Source organism: Tasmannia lanceolata, unplaced genomic scaffold (assembly GCF_043159265.1).
Source record: "Tasmannia lanceolata isolate RefF3 unplaced genomic scaffold, GAP_Taslan_0.1 ptg000941l, whole genome shotgun sequence".
In the NCBI taxonomy this organism is placed as follows: Eukaryota; Viridiplantae; Streptophyta; class Magnoliopsida; order Canellales; family Winteraceae; genus Tasmannia; species Tasmannia lanceolata.
Window position 1 is genome coordinate 5308 of NW_027519605.1, and position 7193 is coordinate 12500.

The 7193-nt window shown below is 33.8% G+C and overlaps 1 non-coding gene across 1 annotated transcript; it reads left to right on the plus strand.

Moving 5' to 3' along the window:
- Positions 1 to 445: 445 nt before the first annotated feature.
- Positions 446 to 533, plus strand: TRNAS-GCU (transfer RNA serine (anticodon GCU)). Its single transcript has one exon. It is a non-coding gene; the product is annotated as a tRNA-Ser (tRNA).
- Positions 534 to 7193: the final 6660 nt, after the last annotated feature.

A 7193-nucleotide genomic window follows, 5' to 3' on the forward strand; every position in this document is an offset into this window, starting at 1 on the left:
AACTCCTATCATAGGAATGGAAATAGTCCTTCTTGCTCTTGTTGCTGCTTCAATAACAATTTGGTTTTCAAATCAGAAAAATAATTTGATCCATGATTCATTGGAACAAAAGAAGGAACGGCCTGGCTAGGTACTGTACTGGCCAGGCCGGGGGAATAAAAGAACCCTTCGGACGAAATCAAAGACGTACTCTTTCTATTGGAGATATCTGTTTCGAATCGTTATCCAAATTGAATTGCGGATAAAATTCGTATATATATAGTAAGTATAATATAGTAAGTATAAATAAATGTATAAAATAAATAAATAAAGATAATTCGTATATATATAGTAAGTATAATATAGTAAGTATAAATAAATGTATAAAATAAATAAATAAAGATAAAGAAAGACTTTGATCAATATTTACTTCAGGCGTCGCATATGAATTATCTTTTTGTAATTGGGAGAGATGGCTGAGTGGACTAAAGCGACGGATTGCTAATCCGTTGTACGAGCTGTTCGTACCGAGGGTTCGAATCCCTCTTTCTCCGTTCCCTCGGATCACTTGAGATTTATCTTTCGAATTCGAAAAAATATCAAGTCCTTTATCATAGTTAAATGTCTGGAATAGAGAAAAGCATAGGAAAATGCAGAAATCAAGCAAGGAAATAATGAAAAATCTCTGATTTTTTTATTCCTCACGTCCAGGATTACGTCCTGGATCATTAGATAGGAATCCGAAGATGAAGAGAGAAACAAAGAATATCACTACTGTGTAAACGAAGAGTTTGAGAGTAAGCATTGCACAATCTCCAAGATCATTTTTTTTTTGTTTTTTGCAAAGGAAATAAGGGAATAGATTCTCTATTTTTGTACCACATATCCTTGACACCAAGAAAAGAAATGAAAAAGTGGTTTCTAGAAAAGAAAGGAATTTGCAGGAATTCCTTTGTTACCAAAATTATCTTGTCATACCCCAATTAGGTATTATGGGGTACCATAATGGGGTCTTTGACCCCTGGAACTGGAAGGGCATAATGCGGAAATTAGGTGATCCAGATTCATCGCGGCTATCAAAAAGCAAAAGAATTTCAATCTTTGAATCGAGGGTTCATAATGTAAGACTTATCTGATCTTATCAATTGTTATGTTAGAGTTGAATTTATTTTATCGAATAAATCATGAATATGAATGTTTCTAGGACAGTATTAAAGATCTCATCGAAAACTTACAGCAGCTTGCCAAACAAGGGCTAAGAGAAAAAAGAGCACAGGTATGACTGGCATAAAATCTACGATTGGATTGAAAAAAGCATAAGCTTCGGGCAATTTGGCGAAGAAAAAGCTACTCGAATGAAGGGCAGAATTAAGACAGATACAGATCAAACTAAAGATATTAAGCATAAGAAATATTTCGTTCTTGGAGATAATTTCATTTTTATTGAGTTATTGATATAAGGGAAAAATTAAGAAAGAAGAGAAGACAAAAAATCCTTCTTTCTTTTTCTTTGAACTTCCCCCAATCAAAAATCCTTCAATTCTCAAATGAGAATAGAAGGAATCATACTTTCATACAATATCTTAATTGACTTATATGGAATGATCAATGAATTCATTTTCATTCTACATTTACACGTATAGAATCCTAGCAACAACCTATTCCATAGATATTTGGGCTGGAATTGACGAATAACCAATAACAATATTAGTGTTTATTAGTGTCGAATTGAAATCTAAATGGGGCGTGGCCAAGTGGTAAGGCAGCGGGTTTTGGTCCCGTTACTCGGAGGTTCGAATCCTTCCGTCCCAGACCGCTTCTATCAAAACAAAGATTGTTCTCTTTAACAATCTTCTGTTTAAGAGTATAAGGTATAAGGTTGGATACAATATGATCCAATTTTTCTTTCTGAGTTCTAATGATTCTTCTATGAATCATAGATTCCTTTCGATTTCCAATTGTAAGAAAAAGAATCGAGTATAAATTGCGGATGGAAATAAACATCTTTTACCTTTTTGATATTAGGTAGGATGGGAACATAGATCAAAGTTGAATTAAAAAAAAAATGGGATGGGCCGTTCAGTGTATGCCCGTCCCGCTCTACTCATATTCATATTGGGGTAAGTTAGTCACTTATAGAAACTTTATGCCCATCTATTATATTTTGATTCTCACATGATGCATTCTAAGTTGAAATGCGAAAGATAAGATCTCTATTTTTTCGAAACTAAACATGTTAGTCAAAATGACTAATTCTATGTGGATCCTGAATCCTAAACAGGAGGGAGTTCTTGGGACTAATTACATCACTGGGATTAAAGTTCTTAAGACTGGGTGTGGGTGGGGTAAAATCAAAATTAAGAACAACGAATTGATCTGGACCCATTTTGCTTTGTACCTATACAAGATAATATAACATACCGCAAGAGGATCTTTTATTATTTGATTGTCTTGGGGTATGATTCATGATCCCCATAGAATTCGAGTTAATCGGCAATGGAAGGTATCAATTTTTCAATATCTGTGTCGTCCGGATCTCATTAATAAACAATAAAGTGCAATATGGAACAGATTTTTTTTCTTTGAGCCTAATTGCTTTTTTTTTTTTTGCATCTGGCTACAATAAATAATTGGAAGTCAATGTAGTGATTGGGAGGAAGATTCATATATTCCATTCACTTTACTTTTGACTTGATAGAATTTATGGAAGGGTTACTAAACCTAAAGTAAAGCAAAATCTGTATAAAATGAACCATGCCTACATGTATTGTTATTGTTTGTTCTATTTCAGTGATACCGGTATTTCGGCTGCGGTGAAAAAGATCTTTGATACCTTACCTTAAATATCTATGATTACTCCCGTTGACAATTGTTCTGTGTATCTGATGGATACGGAAAGATCATACTCCTACGGTTCTGGTTTTATCAATCAGATGGAAGAATAACAACCTTAATCTTATCTTACATGAGAGCTTTTTTCCATCCATCCCATCCCCATGAAAACAAATAAATTGAATTTGTTTCTCGATCCATCTACCTGCTTTAAATCATTAATGATTCAATTGGAAAAGGAACATGGATTTCTCTTATGTCTTATGATGATCAAATTTAGTCATTACAGGAAAACTTATTTCCATTAATGATAATGATGTCGAAGTAGGAAATTATGATGTCGAAGTAGGAAATTCTTGAAACCTTTTTTCATGATTCCTTTATCAATCCTTAGATACTTGAAGAAGCGCGAGATTGATGAACCTAGTCTATAATCGATTCATTTGCGACTTTTCCGAGTCATTGGAATAGCTTATTTGGCTAATGACTTATTTTGTTCCGGTATTGAGTATTGAGAATCTAATTAAAGACCTTTCTTTAATTTAGTTGTTCGAGAAAGAGTTGGATCCTTCATGATTGATTGTCCCGAACAATCTGTTGAAGATGTAGATGTAAAGAAGTGTTAAGTAATTCGTTTATTCGTCTTTTTTAGAAATGTGTTTCATTCATACGGTCGAATATGGGGTAAGATTGAATCTTTGTCTTTGCTTGTGGGGCCTTCTCTAGATGAATACCTATCCATCCTATATATATCAAAATATCTATAATATAGATATCAAAATATATATCAAAATCAAAATATAGATATAAATATCTATTTATATATATAATTTATATATATATAAATATAAAAGTATGGACTGCTGTGTACCGATTGAGCGTACCGATTGAGCCAATGACTATTCCGGATTCCATATTGAATCAATTCCATACCGGTTCAAAATTAGAGGAATGTTATGGTAAAACTTCGTTTGAAACGATGTGGTAGAAAGCAACGTGCGACTTGAAAGACATGATCGGCTGTGGATTCTTGCATCCACCATTTTATATATCAATGAAGATGCTCTTGGCTCGACATAGTTTGTTCTGTTCTACTAGGACCCCCCAAAATTGGGGGTTGTAAATAGTACATGATGTAGCTCGAGTATAAAGTATTGATTCATTTATCAAGGGGAAGGATCTAGGGTTAGTGCCAATCAATAAGTTGGAACAACTTCGTAAGTATATCTTCGATATAGAAATCCAAAGGTTCAAATTCCAACAAGTTTCGAATAAAAAAAAACAAAGTAAAATTTGCCGGAATTGGTAAAACTATTTTGATCAAAAGTGTATTACAGGGGAATCAATCGTTCGTATGATTCTTTCAATAGAAAGAAATAACAAAAGGTATGTTGCGACCATTTTGAAACGATTAAGGATCACCGAAGTAATGTCTAAACCCAATGATTCAAAGCAAAGATAAAGGATACCGGAACAAGGAAACACCATTTTCAATTGTCTCAACAACTGGAACTAGATCAGAATGAGGAAGAAAAAGAGATTCTAGGCGGGACAAATAAAAGAGGTTAGAGACGGCTCAACAAATGTCCAAGGATTTCCCTTTAAGCTCTTTGAGAATTGCCCAACTTGAGTTATGAGTACGAATGATATTTCTTTTTTTTTTTCAGGAAAGGAAAGGAAGGAAGAACAAAAAAAACGACTCAACTTATAGTCTAATTGATGATTTTATGGATACATTTGTCACTATATGATATGCATAGCATAAATTCAAACTCGAATCATTCTTTCTCGAGCCGTATGAGGAGAAAACCTCCTATACGTTTCTAGGGGGGGCATTGTTCATCTATATCTATCCCAATGAGTCATCTATCGAATCATTGCGATTGATGTTCGATCCCAAAGAGAAGGAAGAGATCTTCGTAAAGTGGGTTTTTACGATCCGATAAAGAATCAAACTTATTCAAACGTTCCTGCTATTCTATATTTCCTTGAAAAAGGCGCTCAACCTACAGGAACTGTTCATGATATTTCAAAGAAGGCAGAGGTCTTTAAGGAACTTCGAATTAATCAAACGAAATGAAATAAATGAAATAAACAAAAAAGGGGGGTGCCCAGTATCTTATCGAGCTTTGTGTAATTCTTTCTCCACCACTCCGATTTTTCTTACTCTATTCATACCTATTCACTATTGCTCCTCTATAATCCCATATCAGATAACGATAACGAAAAAAAATCTTTTTTTATTGATATGAGACAGATAGAAAAAAAAATCTCGAGTGAATAGATGAAATAATCGGATCTAGAAAATGATGGTATGGGATTACCATCAATCGGATTGTTTTCGTTGGGACTCCACCAACAAACAAGGGGTCAATCTTGTTTATTGTACCTCTATTGAATAAACTAGAGATTTTTTTCCTACTTTTTTTTTTTTCTTATTTATTCCCCCATCCACACTTCATTTCTGATCTGTGTAGTGTCAATCCAACACAAGTACTTATTTTCTTTAATTGAATTTGTTTTCTCAACCAACATTCAATTCATATTGACAATGTTGTATCGATCAAATATAATTTGATCGTGGATAAATAGATCCATTTATCCCAGCCTCATAAGTTTGTTTCTTTATTTCTTTACTTTATTTCAATTTCACTCAAATGGTGAGTTCGCCAGATTCGCTGCGACACAAGAAGTATCTTCTTAATGAAAAATGAAAAAAAAAAATATTGATAAAAATATGGATGATCCATAAATTTTGGCATCCATCTATATTGATCCGGGAATTCGTTGTATTTTCATCTAATCTGTTCATTTTGATGTTCATAATTGATCATCAAATTTTCTTTTAGATTTGTTTGTTACTAGTTCAATGTTTTGACGGGGTCGAGCAATCCAATCCCAATCTCTTGGTTTGAGTTTTATTTTTATTCCGATCGTATCTACACACCATATTTTTCCGGGTTGCTAACTCAACGGTAGAGTACTCGGCTTTTAAGTGCGGCTATGATCTTTTACACATTTGGATGAAGCAAGGGATTCGTCCATACCATTGGTATAGTTTGTAAGACCACGACTGATCCTGAAAGGGAATGAATGGAAAAAATAGCATGTCGTATCAATGGAGAATTTTGTTGATAATACTTTATCCTTACCGAATCGGTACAAAATCTTGTTTTGATTCTTGGAACGGGACCAAACCAATTCACCATTGGATCGAGTGAATAAATGGATAGGGCTCTATCGCTCCAATTATAGGGAAACCAAAAGTAACGAGCTTTTGTTCTTAATTCGAATGATTACCCGATCTAATTAGATGTTAAAAATAGATTAGTGCCTGATGGGGGAAAGGGTTCTCCTGTGAGTAGATTATCGATTCCTTTTTTTAATGAATCCTAACTATTAAATATTCTTTTCTTTCTCGATTATGGAGTGGAAACGAATGTGTAGAAGAACGGTATACTGATAAAGAGAATTTTTCCAAAGTCAAAAGAGCGATCGGCTTGCAAAAATAAAGGATTTCCAGTCATCTCTTGTAACTATAACGAAACAAAAAATTAGATGGAAAAATGGAGGATCTGTTGATTGGCTTCCTTGTCTCCGGGGTATCCATTCTTTTCTTAATCGATTCTTTTATTACTATATACCTTGATACCTTGTTTTGACCGTATCGCACTATGTATTATTTGATAACCCAAGAAATCTCTATGCTTTTGATTCAAGTATCATTTCAAATGGAGGAATTACAAGGATATTTAGAAATAGACGGATCTCGACAACAATGCTTCCTATATCCGCTTCTCTTTCAGGAGTATATCTATGCACTTGCTCATGATCATGGTTTAAATGGATCGATTCTTTACAAACCCATGGAAATTTTCGGTTATGACAATAAATTCAGTTCACTAATTGTGAAACGTTTAATTACTCGAATGCATCAACAGAATCATTTGATTCTTTCGGTTAAAGATTCTAAACAAAATCTATTTGTTGGGAACAACAAATATTTTGATTCTCAAATGATGTCAGAGGTTTTTGCAGTCATTGTGGAAATTCCATTCTCACTACGATTAGTATCTTCCCTAGAAGAAAAAGAAATAGCAAAATCTCATATACGATCTATTCATTCAATATTTCTCTTTTTAGAGGACAAATTTTCACATTTAAATCATGTGTCAGATATACTAATACCCCACCCCATCCATCTGGAAATCTTGGTTCAAACCCTTCGCTGCTGGATACAAGATGCTCCCTCTTTGCATTTGTTGAGATTTTTTCTCTACGAGTCTCGTAATTCGAATAGTCTCATTACTCCAAAGAAATCCATTTCCCTTTTTTCAAAAAGGAATCAAAGATTCTTCTTGTTCCTATATAATTCTCATGTA